At 36.7% G+C, this 15,241-nt stretch overlaps 1 protein-coding gene across 1 annotated transcript in view; it reads left to right on the top strand.

The window, feature by feature from the left end:
* LOC6053441 overlaps nt 1–15,241 on the top strand; it is a 769,747-nt gene that overhangs the window by 503,872 nt on the left and 250,634 nt on the right. The gene's annotated exons all lie outside the window — the stretch shown is intronic.

Raw genomic sequence — 15,241 nt, 5'->3', positions numbered from 1 at the left:
GGCATATCTTATAAAATAAGAAAAAGTAAAAAAAAAAATCTTTGGGTAATTCTCTACCAAATCACACGAAATCGGGAAAAGATGCCCGGACCCCTCTTCGAGTTGCGTGAAACTTTGTCCTAAGGGGTAACTTTTGTCCCTGATCACGAATCCGAGGTCCGTTTTTTGATATTTCGTGACGGAGGGGTGGTACGACCCCTTTCATTTTTAAACATGCGAAAAAAGAGGTGTTTTTCAATAATTTGCAGCTTGAAACGGTGATGAGATAGGAATTTGATATCAAAGAGATTTTTGAGTAAAATTGGACGCTCGATTTGATGGCGTACTAAGAATTCCGAAAAAACGTATTTTTCATCGAAAAAACACTAAACAAGTTTTAAAAACTCTGCCATTTTCCGTTACTCTGTAATATTTTTTTTAAATTAAAATATTCAGGGAAATTTATTGTACCTTTCGAGTTAACATTGACCCAGAAGGGTAATTTTTTATTTCTAACTTTGCAGGGATATTTTTTAGATTGCAATAATGTTCTACAAAGTTGTAGAGCAGACAATTACAAAAAAATTATAAAAAAACATAAGGGGTTTGCTAGTAAACATCACGAGTTATCGCGATTTTACGAAAAAAAAGTTTTTAAAAAGTTGGTCGTCCTTGATCATGGCCGTTCATTGCCATCCGCGATAGACATGGACGACGAAACAAAGAGAAACATTCAATATTACGCCCTTTTGAAATGTTAGTCTCGATTTAAAAATTTTGAAAAAATTGTTTTCGAAAAGATCGAAAAATTTCTATTTTAACATTGTAAATCGGACCATTAGTGGCTGAGATATCGACGTTAGAAAATGATGGGTTGTTTTTGTGAGACTTAGAAAACATCAATTTTCCTGTTTTTAAACCTCTGCATGGCAATATCTCAGCAACTAAGGGTCGTATCAACAAAGTTCAATAAAGCAAAATATAGAGAATTTTCTTAGCCCTTCAAAAATATTTTTTTTCAAAGGTGGGCAATCATTCAATAAAAAACTGCGACTATTTTCTAAAAAGTTACCTAAAAATAGCTTTAACTTTAAAACGGTGAACTTTATCAAAATTTCACTAAAGTACTTTTTGATTGCAAATTTGATTTTACATAAAAAAAATGAAGTTGATTTTTTTTTGCGACGAATTTTTCGATTTTTAAAAAAATCAGTATTGATTCAAAAATTCAAAACTCGGTCAAAGATTTTTTGCACAACCTGCAAATTTTTGAAAAGTTGGCATTTGATGTCCCCTAAAACATATAAAAAAAAAAATTGAAATAGTGTTTTTTTTGCAAATCAAGTTTTAGTGACAAAAAGTTAAATGAAAAATCAACATTTTTTTATCGTGTATTATATTTTTTCAGTGTAGTCCTTATCCATACCTACAACTTTGCCGAAGACACCAAATCGATCAAAAAATTCCTTCAAAAGATACAGGTTTTTGAATTTTCATATATCATTTTTGTATGGACTTGCTGCCAAATTTGTATGGAAAATTATATGGACAAAATAATGATGCAAAATGGCTTTTTTGGGCATACCAAAAACATCATAAAAGTTTCATCCGGACTTAAAAAATACAAAAATCAAAATTCAAAAAAAAAAGATCGATTTCGTAGAGAACTGCTCTCCTAAAAAGTTGAAGATGAATAAAAAATTACAAAATATTATCGATGGCTAGAGTTCTCGAGAAATGATACTTTATGAAAAAATAAAAATATTAGTTTATTTTGCAATTCTATAGTGTAACGACTTAGTTTTCCTGTCATGATCGATATGCGAAATGGCCTACTTTTCATAAAAAAAATTCAACACTTATCTTGATGCAAAAATCATTCAAGCAGGGTAAAAATGTTTTTCTGAAAAATCCAATTTAAAACAAATGTTATTTAACACGTTGCAAAAAGAAGATTTTTTCAGCACTCGTCGTATTTATTCAACTCATTAACCACGTTGGATGAACGTACAAATCTTGCTAATGAAATCTTCCTTTTGAAACTTGTTGCATAAACTACGATTTTAAATCATATCAAATAAATTCAAAAACAAATAAATTATTATAATAAAGATTTATACCGGTCTCCATGGTATTACGTGCCCCAAGATGATATAAACCTGTTTTAAAACATATCCTTCCTAACCTCAACTTCTTTCTAACCACGCACTTCCCGAGCATGGGTAAATAACAAGAGAAATGCGCAATAATACCTTTCTCTGGTATCAATACCAAATTTTGGTATTCCTGGACCGTTTAAAATTTGTCTTGAGGATTATGCAAGAGCAAAATGTGGTATCATACCAATTTAAGGTATTGTTTTGATATTGCAAAATTGCAGAATTTGTCAATGGTCGAACACCACATTTTGGTATTCTTTTGGTATTACTGTATTTTATCAAATTCCTCTGAAACTATGGGACAATTTTTACCAATTTCGACAAAATAATTAATTTTGCGCTAAAATGATGTCTCAAAGCGAATGCTTTCATTGAAAACCGGAAATTTCAAACTTGATTTCAAACATTTTTGATATACCCCCTACAGAAATGACTTGAAATTGTGGAAAATTTCAAGTCAGGATGACATGTTTTGGTATTATTTTGGTATTGAAAGGTTTCATCAATTTTCTCTGAAACTATGGGATTTTTTTTACCAATTTTGACAAGATAATAATTTTTTTTTTGAAAAAAATTTTAAAGCTGGTTATAACATTTTTTGATATACCCATTACGATTTTTTTTAATTGTTGAAATTTCTAACCAAATACTTTGAAAAACGAGTCAATCGAAAGATTATTGTATTTTGGTGAATTTCAATCCAGTTTCATTTTAATAACACTTATTTTTCAATCTTGTTATTTTTCAGAAGCTTCAAGAACTTCAAGCACAGGCCGTTCATCAATGACAAATGCATTCGGTGTGGTGAAGAATATCACTAAGAACAACATGGAATCATCAGGTGAGTAGATTTGGCTGTTGCATAGTGATCATTTCCGTTTTTTCACTAACTGCAACTGCTGCACTAAAAATGGTATGAAAATACCAAATTTTGGTATTACCTACTTGTGCAAATATCAGCGACCAAAATGTGCTCTTGGTTGCCCAGTAATAGATGGAAAAATACCATGAAATCATACAAAAATTATGTATGTAGAAGACCACAGGATTACCAAAAAATGATTTTCCAAGGGCGCGGCAATACCTAAAATTAAAACCATGGCAATACCAAGTTTTGGTATACAAGCAATGTTCAAAAATCCAGAAGACCTCAACTTGGTATTGAAATGGTTTTATTTTGAGATATTATTTTACCCTTGGAATAACATGGTTTGGTATTGTTGTGCCCTTCTACATACAAGACTTTGGTATGATTTCATGGTATTTTACCATCTATTACTGGGCAACCAAGGGCACATTTTGGTCGCTGTTATTTGCCCAAGTAATACCAAAATTTGGTATTCCCGTGTTATTTACCCCTGCTCGGGATTGTCACTGCACTTCCCTCAACCCCCCGCAACTGGAAAAGCCTTGCGGGGCAGATTTTCCACCATCTGTCAGCGTTACCGACTGTGAATTCTCCGTTAGGAACCAAGAAAAAGGCCCAAGAAACAACAGAACCCACGCCAACGCAAACCAATTGAATTGAAATTCACGCATCCTCGGGGGATGCGCCTTCGGGCTGTTGGCCACCAAAAGTCAACAAGAAAGACCCCGGCCGAAAAAATGGCACCGGGAAATTGTAATTTAATTTCTGCTTGGAAATCCTTATCGTGGAGGGGCTTTTTTGTTGCGCGTTTTGCGAGGTTTGTTTTTCTGGCTGCATTTTTTGTGTGAATTGGGAATGATCTGTAAACTGCGAGGTAGATTTTTTCTTTTGACGAACTTGGATTCTAACAATACCTAAAATGTGAGTGGTTGCTATTTTGAAACAATCTCAATGTTATCATCGACGATCTCCGGACTTTAAATAGCCAATCGGTGCATGAAACAATTTTCGGCACAGATTTCCCCTACTGACACCAAGGGAGCGGCCGTGGCTGACTGGTTACGGTGTTCGCTTTGTAAGCGAATGGTTCTGGGTTCGATTCCCATCTGCTCCCAACGAGAAAGCTAAAGAACACAGAAATTTGAAATGATGAATATGAACGAAAAATCAAAGTCGCTCGAGGCGGGGTTCGATCCTCCGTCCTTTGGATTGGTAAGCAAAAATGCTAACCACTAGGCCATGACGACTTGGTGAGCTTGGACTGGAATTAGGAATACTGTTACAGAGAGCGAGTTGTGGCGCTATAACCACGGCAAATAGTGTCCAGGGCATTCGTGGAAATACAATGTCCCATCCCAGAGGGTCCCGGAGTACCAAACCTTCTTAGCATGGTGCTCCCAACGAATACAACCAAATCTCGGAGCGTATGGTGGTGTGTCTCCACGCTTCTTCCTCCCCTGTCGATTCAGAATTGTGTTGTTGTTCGAACACTCAGTGCTCAAACTCAACCCAATTACGAGTCATCTCTGCGATACGGCTTTACGCAGTAGGCCTGGCCGCTTTAACGCTTGTGATGTTTCAATGCATTCCAATGCAATGGCGCACTACAAATGTTAATAACTGACAAGAAGAGTGCTAGGCGTCATCTAACCTAAGGCACTCTCCAGGATCCCTTCGAAAGATTGGCTGCGCTAGGGTCTGATTAGATTAGATTAGATTAGATTTCCCCTACTGACACCATTGATACTGGATTACAACGTTACAGCTTAAGCACTGGATACAACGTGAACCCCCCGTCACATTACAGAGTGCATTTACATCACATTCGCTGCGAAAATTAGATCGAAATTATTTTAATCACTGGTCCATTTAGCTGGTATAACAATGCTGATTTGCGAATTATGTAAATTTAATGGCTGGGTGACGCCACGTCCATGGGTTGGCCATTTACGGTTGCCCCGGAGAAATGAGGGGTGGACATCGCCACACGCCAAAGGGTCACGGGACATCGTGTATTGTTTCCAGAACCACCCTGCGTAAACGCGCGCGTTCGGCGACAAATTATAGTGACTTTGCTCGTGCTGTGTGCAGATAGATATGCAATTATGTTAATTACCCTGGGCATTCCAGGGTAAACCGACTAAGGGACGGCAATATCGATATGTGCGCGGCACGTTCCAGACAGTTGAAACAGCCCCGGAAGCAGATGAGTCAGCTCTTGAAGCTGGAAGAAAAACGTCAGGATCTAAACGTCGAACGGAGAGTAAATGTATGGTTCAGTAATGGTACCCGGAGGGGATTATCTTGGGTCAATTAAAGTCATTTATCTTTTTGCGCGGCGGAGCACCCCTTACTCCCGGGTCCCGGGAAAGTGAATACAATTACGATTAAACGGGACTGGGCGGCTACACTGGATGAGCTGGAATTAAAGGGAGTGGAATAGGTTTTTAAGCTGTACGTTACATGATGAATACAGATACTGCAAAGTGTACAATTACTTTGCTGATGATCTGGTAGATTGAGTTGTACTAGAATATTTTGCTCAACATTGCAGGACACCTCTGCGCTTTCTGTGTAAATTTGCTCGAAGAATCATTTTTGTCCCTGAACACGAATTTTAGGTCCATTTTTCAATATCTCGGGATGGTATGACATCCCGACTCAAACGCTCGCGTAGTTATTTCTATCAAAAATTATAAGATTTTTAAGTAAAAAAATAAAGGTTTAAGTGTTAATACAATAAAAAACAGAAATTTAGCGTTGAAGAGATTTTTGGAAAATTGGACGCCAATTTCGATGGCGCACTCAGAATTCTGAAAAAGCGTATTTTATCAAAAAAAGTTAAAAGTAGTTTGAAAACCTCTGCCGATTTGTGTTATTTAACAGTAAAAAAAGATTTGTACAACAAATTGTGTATTTTTCGAATTTCACTCAAAAAGGTTTTTTTTTTAATTAAGAACAAACATTTTCTTGTTGGCACTTCAAGTGCACAAATCTTTCACAAAGTTTTCGAATATAAAACTTAATTTGGAAACTCAATTGCGTGCTTTTGATGGTATTTTTACGGAATTTTCAGTAAATTTCGTATTATAATGACCCTTTTTATGTTTGTTGTGACTCAATCATTGCCTTTTTTTAATTTTTACAGGTAAAAAAATTGGGTTTATTGATAAAAAAAAAAAAAAAAAAACTGGGCCAATATTCAAAATTATCACTTTTTTAATCTTTTAATTAACTCGTTGGGAATTGGAAGCGTTTTTAGAATTATTTGTTGGATCGTGCGTTCAATATTAAATAAAAGCCTCTTTTACACCAAATTTCTAATTTTGAAGCAACTTTTTCTGATTTCATGTGAGTTAGCGGAGAATGACATATACTTCAATAATTTTGAATTGATGGAATAATGCAAAAAAAAAAAATCATGAGGTGATTTGAAAAAATGTTGAACAAGTAAACTTAAAACAAATAAAATAGCATTTGCAAAAGCATAAAACTTTTTTTTTTTTGCAAAAAGAAGTTTTTTTCAGCATGAATTTAACATTTATCCAACGAGGTTTACCGAGTTAGATACATACAACGAGTGCTGAAATAATCAAGTTTTGCAACGAGTTGCTTACACATTTTTGCATTGCAATTCTGAAAACCACTTTTTCAATAAAAGTCTAACATAGCTATGTGTTAAGTAAATTCACCGTTCAAAACAAAAAAATAAATAAATAAAAATGCTACTTTTCGGTACTAGTGCTGCAAAGTTTAACTTTTCAGCACGGGTATTGAAAGATATTGGTAGAGAAATGACAGAAAAAGTAAGTAGTTTTACGACGGAATTGCAAAAAGCATATTTTTTGCATTTAGAGATTACGATTTAGCAATCAATATTATTCAAGAAAGGAAGATTGTAAAAAAAAATTAAATCTATTTCACAAAAGCTACTGAAAAATAAATAAAAAAAAAACGGAAATTTTATTTTATTTTCCTCCTAATGTGTCTTTACTTTTAAACGGGTTGAAGGAGTGGGCTGTCTTAACTCTAAACAATGTTGGTGGTTGCCTTAAAATTGATTGGATAATATTAAAATTTACGTTTCATATTCCGACTTCCAACCTTATCTAACTCCGAAGAAAGCATGCTGAACGGATTTCACTGAATCTGAAGGGAAGGAAGGATGCGTGGACATACCGTACCAAACGCATTGTTTTATGAAATAAACGACAACGTCGAATATTGTATCATTTCGTCATGATCTTATATTTCGTCGCACCTTATGTTCAAGCCAATTTGAGTTAAGAACGAAATTTAGTGCAGCTTTCAATGCCTTGCCTTTCGCCTTTCACAGAACCCGGTGATTTGAAGACACCAAGCCAACTATTAAATTCCGATCCAAATTCCGACATGAGAAAAGCAGAAAATTTCTAAACTGAGGTTCTATTATTCATTCGACAGCTTTGGAAACAAACTGATAAAACCAAACGTCTTTTCGCGCTCCATTTTACAAATTCCTCTATGTAGTAGTTTTTACAGCATTATTTACCACTTATATTTGAAGAGCTCATTTTTAATGTTCTTTTGTTTCCCAATTAAAAATTCAGGGTCAGTCAACCTTGAACAAGCCAGATAAAAAAAGAAGCATCCAGCATAACAAAAAAAGTGGTGGCGTCGGCGTCACATCGCTGACAATTGAAATATTTTACGACACTTTGGGTACCAATTCATCAAACAATAAAAAACAGTAACTTTTGTCGCCTCTGCAGTTGCACTCTGTCGAGACAAGGGTGTAAACAAATACCGCATTCTTCCCGTTTATTACAGCTGACGACCCTCACGTCTCACCAAATCAAGCCATCCAGCCAGCGTAATATTAGCCGTATTAATGTGCAGCATCGCCCTAATATAACTCTGTGTACTCGTTAGCGAGAACCGTAATCCAACAACAAATCGTCACCAAAAGTTTTCGGGCTTGAAAAATGAACCCAGACGTTTGGCCATCTGTCATCCAGCGTTCCTCCTTGATGCTCCTTTTCTGTGCGCGTTAGGGATCGAGAGGACGAACTGCCCGTCAAAGAGAATGAGAGAAAGGAGATTATTTCCCAAATATTACATACCTTTTTAATGATAATATCTAAATTTATATATTTTATCGGCACATGTGCGACCTAGACCAGGAAGGGGCTCGTGCCGGGAGTTGGAGAGTTGCATTAGAGTCGACATTATCGGAAAAGAACTCAAACAGAGAGGGAGAGAGAGAAAATAAGGGGATTGATGGTGAAGATTATGGTTAAAAATAAACATCTCTCCTCTCTGTGAGGAGAATTTGTGTAAAAAGGGAACCTTCTAATGAGATGATGATTTAATTAAGTGTCGTCAGAAGTATAGAAACTTTTATAATCACTGACAGGCTGGGGCATAACCCCCGAAAGGGAGAGTTAGAAGATCAGGAAAACGCTTGCTTGCGTGTTTGGAAAGGAGGAGGAGGACTCCAGGAGTCGTACAATTGCCGCACCAGCGGCGACAAGATGATAAATGAACGGAACTGGTGCCCCCGAGGTACTCTGTTTAATGTGTATGGAATCGTTGGTGGGGGTGGATTTGGTTTTAGTTCTAATCTTGGTCGTTATCTAATTTCTTGTTTTGTTTGCTGGATTTCCTTCTGTTTCCTTGAACGGATCCAGTTTCGATATTTGATATTGATTTAATTTACACTGCAATCTTTCCATATCACCAGCCTGGTTGCTACGCACCAAACTCGCATTATTGAGTTCAGTTCAATTTACTGAAATCTGCAGTTCTGATTTTTTGAGTAAACGAAAGTTTAATTTGAAATTTCTGAAAAGCATGGACTTAAACTTTGGGTTTATTTCATTCATAAAAGTCTCTATAAGCTTTTTAGTGATAGAGAATAACGGTCAAAAATTTCGCACCGAGCTCAAATTAAAAAAATAAAGTTGGCTAGAAAAAAATTTCACAGACATTTTTTGTAGTCCTTTAATTTTGATCTTCGATCTCTGAATATAATATGCATAATACCATTTTAAAACACCTTTTTCATTCAAATGTTGAAACCATGGGTCGTAGGGCAAATTCTCGTATGTTTGGCAGGTTAAGCACTTGCTTCTAACTCCATCCAATTTGCTGATTTCACTAATTAAACAAATTATTTTGCAAAACTTTTGATAGAAACTTGCTTGCTCGCTTCTTATTGCGCTATTTATCACTCGATTTCAGTAGAAAACACTTTTTATGAGCTGTAATTGAATGTAAAAATGCTGATATGGCAACCCTTATATTATAACCCTACTCCCCCCCCCCCCCACCCTTCATAATCAGCCTGAAAAATTAGGGGGTGAAAAAAAATTTTTTTTTTTTTCAAAAAACTTCAAAATTTCAATAAAAATGCAAGTGCAATCAACTGAAATTAATTTAAAATGCATTTCTGTGCGTTTAAATATTTGGCATGTTTGGGTTATTAAAAAATCTTTGGCATTTTTGAAAAATTTCAATGTCAGAACTTTTTCTTCGCAAAAAATTTTGTTTTTGTCAAATCTTATATTTTTTGAAAACTAATGATTGCAAAACAACTGAACTAGTGTGAAATGCATTTTAAAAGTATTTTTTCATTCAAATGTTAAGACCATGGCTTGTTATTAGATTTTTTTGTACTCCCCCCCTCGACCTTGGAGAGTGCTGAGATACAAACACTTTTTTAAATATTTGCATCGGCCTTATTATTAAAAAAAAAAAACCATTTAGCTATAAGAAAACATTCGAAAAGTTCAATTTTTTGAAACAATTTGTTTAAAAAAATGATAACTTCTGTTTGCTGGTACACCTTCACCCCCACCAACGGTTCACGGAAGCGTCAGTAATAGTACCTCTACAGCTCTAACTAGAGTGCATCCATGGAGCTCCTTAATGGCCCGAGTTGCTTCCTACACAAACTCCCCGTTCATGCTGCTACTCCTCATAGATAGTGTTTCTGTTTGATCTGTCATAACACATTTGTTTTACGCTTTGAACTATTGTACATTTCACATGTTGGATAGGAACTGCTGCTACTGAACTGTTCTAGAGGTGTTCTAGGCGATGCTGTTTTTGTTGGCGACGTCGGAGCGCTCGTGTCTTGTACATAAGACAAATTGGATCGCTCCCTAGACCGGAGTGTGCCAGGGGGACTGCTCCTCCAACACGTGTGCACGACGTGGAGACACATTTTAATAATTTGACATTTCAGCTATGTTTAGAATTTCGCGCATCCGCTGAATGCAGACTTTCGCTTGCAATTGCAATTTATCTTGAGAATGCGTGTACTTTGTCAAAATGTATCACGGGAAGCAAGTCGTTTGGAACAAGAATTTATATTAAAACTCCAAGTATGTCCGCCATTAACACTCAAACGCTCGGGTAGTCATTTGACCCCTATTTTTTTTCTTAACAATCTCATAACTTTTGGTAGAATTGACCAAATTGGATGCTTCCGGTTGCAAAAGATCCAGATTTGTCTATATTTTGAACTGTCAGATGGGGACAAATATGGTCCATTTACCCTCCTATTTGAGTTTTGGTCAATAGAACAAAAACCATTGCACAGAAAAATGCCGGAAATGATGCAAAACTTCAAGGCATCATTCTAATACATCATCCTGCATAGACACGTGGCATGGCCAAGACCTTCGGGCACCGCAACAGGTTCCAACCGAAAACGGTTCACTGAGCTGATGTCGATTGGTGCCCAGATGGAACCGGTTCCAGTGCCCCGTATGACTTAACCATGTCAATTATTTTTGCTGGATGATGTATTAGAAGGATGCCTTGAAGTTTTGCATCATTTCCGGCATTTTTCTGTGAAATGGATTTTGTTCTATTGACCAAAACCCCAAATAGGATGGCCGAGGTACCCCAACGGAATCCGGAATATCTCCGGTAAAAGTGGACCATATTTGTCCCCCATCTGACAGTTCAAAATATAGACAAATCTGGATCTTTTGCAACCGGAAGCATCCAATTTGGTCAATTCTACCAAAAGTTATGAGATTGTTAAGAAAAAAAATAGGAGTGTTAAGAATCAATTTTCCAACTTTGCCCAAATCTGCGATAAATCACGTGATTTTCATCACCCCGTGCGATGCCGCCACACGCCACGATCGTAATCGTCGCCAGGTCGAGTGTGTCCCAATCAAAAGGACCATGAAAACGCTAGTTAAGATAAAAGCCGCTTCCGTTTCCGCAGCATTCACCAGGCAGCCGACTTTTAATCTGCTGGAAATCCCGAAAATGGTCTTAACAACGCCAATTTTGACCCCGGAAATGTAACCGGCGAAATTGGGAAAATCTCCCGGGCCACGTGGCCACCGCCTCCCTGCGTCCCAGTAGCTGGGAAAGTAAACAGAGATTAAGCAATTTTCCTCGGCAAATCCGTGGCACGTTACAATTGATTCCAGCAGCAGCAGCACGCGGGAGCGCAATGCGTCGTTGTTGTGGTGGATTGTCGCATAGGGTATTTCATTGATTTTTGGCAAAACTTTATTTTAGGGGATTTTTAACATTCATTTTCATGTAGAATAAAGTCATTTTGCATAGCTGGCTTCTCCATAGAAATCGTCGTCAAGTCGTTAAGTCGTTTTTGACGATCCGAGAAAAACGCGTTTTAATGTTTGGCCTTGAATAAAAAAAAAATATAGCACACAATGTAAACAATAACAAACACGTTTTGTTTGGCTGACCATTCTGTGCATTGTCCCGAAGATTGGTTGAATTCGGTTGCCGGAGTCTCGAGTTATAATTACAAATGTGTACGGTAGTCGGGCATGTACGTGTGTCAAACGCGTTCTGACCTGAAATCCCATTGGCATTCTTACATCAATTTTCGGGGTGTGTCAATATAGCACGACAAGATTGAAACTTCTTTCATATAAAAAGTGACAGTATTGAAATCGAATTTTTGAGATCTGTGGAGGTCAAATGGTGCGGCATTGTGAGCTGATCAAAATGGCGTTCTTAACTAACTTTGGCCCAAAATGAACGTGCGACAAGTTAGCACAACTGCAACCAATCGACAGCGGACTGGAAATGCCTTTGATCGGAATGCGTTTCCGGAACAGGAAGGGGAAGGATCGTCATTGCGCAAAAATCATAATTAGAGCAGCAGTCGTAGAAGGATGAAGTAGCAAAAGGACACAATCAGGAAGGGTGCAGACAATTTGCTTCTGTTCCCCTTTTTGCGCCGGATTTTATTTCAAGAAAGTAGACCTGCACCGAGGGAAATTCTTCGATAAACATCACAGCAATTTTTCCCTCCGTGTCTCCCTTTTTGGCGTCGGATTCCATGTTGGAACAGCGAACAGTCGTAATAATGGCACCCACTGCCGTGCCTTCGAGCTGAATTATCATAATTATGGCGTCCAACGACGCTGACTGATGGAGGGTGCCCCAGTCCGTCCTGGTGCTGCTGCTGTCAGAGTGGATGATAACAAAGCGCGAACGCGAACGGACGGTTGTCGTTGATCTTTGTCGGTCCGACTGTCTGACTGGTCGTTCAACGCACATCAGGACAACAGGACTCGACTATCGGCAGAGTGACAATAAAAAATTATCTATTGTCGATTATGCGATTGTTCCGACGCATTGGCACTGCTGGGAGTGGCCGGCTGGCAAAGCTGCTGCCCGGAATGACGGAAACGGAACCTGTCACGCTACTAATGAGCCATTGTTGGTGACTTGGGATATTGAATGCTGAAGTTGGCGTGGTGTGAGAAGAAGCTATTCAAGGCACGTTGGCTTCAACCTGTTGGAATTTAGCGTATTTGCGTTCATTTGGAATATTCCTTATTGTTTTGACAACACGATATTTACCACTATTCATACTATGACTTGTCAGATCTATGAATTCAAAGTTCAATCACTTAACCACAGCACGTCTCACATAAGTCTAGACATTGAGCAAGCAAAACATCACTCTCACTAATTCTTTTCTGCGCAGTCCCACCCAGTTCCATATGTTTATAAATTAGCAACAGGTTAATTAAGTTCAGCAAACATTAACCCCGTCGCCGTCCCCATGTCAGTCACACAAGACTTCTAGAACGACGACGACACCATCCAATGCTAAAATAGCATCAACTAAAAAAAAGAAGAGGAAAACCCCCCTTTTCCCATGGTGCATCTCAGCACATTAATTGACACTGAAACATACAGAGCATATTTTTTACGCTTGACTCGTCCTTTTTTAGAACCAGAGTGCTAAAGTGACCGTTGGTTGAAGCTCTGCCCTTTTTTGCCTCAGCAGTCCCAGTCAACCGGCCAACTAGCGAAAAGAATCACGCTGGAGAATAGTTTGCTAAATTGACTCTAATGGCCAGACACAAGAAAGAGGGGAGAAAGTGAGAAAAGTGAAGCTTTTGCACACAGCTTTTGTGCCAAGTGTGCAATTTTTCCGGGAAAGTGTTGAAGTATGCATCGGAGGGCGAAATGGGATGCTGTTTTTGGTATTTTTGAATGGAGTTCTGTGGAAAATGAGTAATTATACGAATTTCATGTTAATTTATGAGATATTTTATCTAATTATCAAAGGTTGGCTATCCAACGTTGTTGTTGTTGTTGATTTTATTAGGGGAAATTTAACCCTATGGGTCATTCGCTCCCGAAGCTATTCATGCCTTCATAGAAAATAAGCTATTACTTTTCTGTTTATCAATTTTAAATTTTCAAACATTGAAATGTTCAAAAAGTTGTCAGAAATTATAGATAAAATATGTCAAATTGAACTTCTTAAAAGATTTCTAAATGAATATTAACTTTTGTAAATATTTACTCTTTCTGAAAAAAATAAATGTAAAATAAAAATACCTATTTGAGTTGTAGAAGGTTTTTTTTTATCGACTTGTAGAAGAAAGCTGTCCGATTTATTCTTCTTAAAGTCAAACTCTCATCATTGATTTAAAGTCATATAAACATATTTAATAGTTGTGTAATTTAAGAAGTTTTGAAATTCGATGGTAGAAAACAAAATTATGGTAAGGTAGATGGTAGAAAATTTTAAATTATGTTGTCGAATGATTTTGAGTTTTCTAGCGGCATAAAGTTTTTATTCAGTATTCTTATTTTAAGATTATTTTTTAAATATTTTGTAGCTACCTAAGTTACGGAAATTGCTTTCCGCCCAATCGTATCTGCAAAAATCGTTAATTCTTAAATATTGCAATAATTTAGTTTTAAATAAGTGTTTTAATCAGAGCTTAACAGTTCTGCTGCAGAATGTTACATTTTCAATTCAGAGAATTGAAGAACCATTAAATTCAGATAAATTCATAAGCTTTTGCATCAAATTCAATTAAATTTTGAGAAAAACAAATTTTGTTATAAATTAACATTCAATCAATGAACCATAATCTACTTCAACTAAATTACAAATCATTGAGATTGAGATCATTGTTTGATTTTTGAAACCGTTATGATCGAAGGTATCGAAGGTGTTATGATCAAAGGATCGAAGGTGAAACTTGAAATTAAAAGATTTCAATGAATTCTCAGATATTTTGCAAACGTTAAGCAATTCTATAGTTTACTCGAAAAAAATATAAACGTTTTTTTTAGCAGAATGAACGAAATGTCAAAATTATGAGATTTTTATCACAACGCATGTTTTATGTTGAATTTTTAAAGCCATTTTTGGAAAATTTACTCAAGTGCCCATTCTCGTTCTTCACAAAAAAAATCTCAAACATAAATAGTGTGAATAATTTTTAAAATATTTTAAATTAGCATGAGCATGAGCATGAGCATGAGAGATCACCCATGGTTGCCCCTCCGTTGCTGAACAGAACCGTAATATCCTTTCAGCACTACTGATCATAGGCTTCGACGATTCCGTGGTGTTTCCCTTATCAACAGCATGTATGAATGCGCCGAAAAGATAAAATACCATGATTGCTAAAACTAAATCAGTTGCGAATAGGTAACAGTCATTGGCCACCAACGGCGCCCGCCATGTCAGTTTGTAGACCTCGATTTTAAGGGACGGGAAATTTTTAAAATATTTTAAATTAGGAGACGAATTGCCACTTTTTCGAATATAAATTAAAAAAAATAACGATAAAAAATGCCTGAAAATGGTTGTCCTCTAAAAACGTATAGCAGAAAAATTTCATAAACTACTTCAAGATTGCTTATTAAATTTTAAATTCAATTTTTTGTTAAAGAAATCTCTAGTTTTTATTTCCAAAATTTTCAGTCTACAGCATAT

This window comes from Culex quinquefasciatus, chromosome 2 (genome assembly GCF_015732765.1).
Source record: "Culex quinquefasciatus strain JHB chromosome 2, VPISU_Cqui_1.0_pri_paternal, whole genome shotgun sequence".
NCBI lineage: Eukaryota > Metazoa > Arthropoda > Insecta > Diptera > Culicidae > Culex > Culex quinquefasciatus.
Note: the sequence above shows the minus strand (reverse complement) of the source record. Positions and strands in the feature narration are given on the sequence as shown.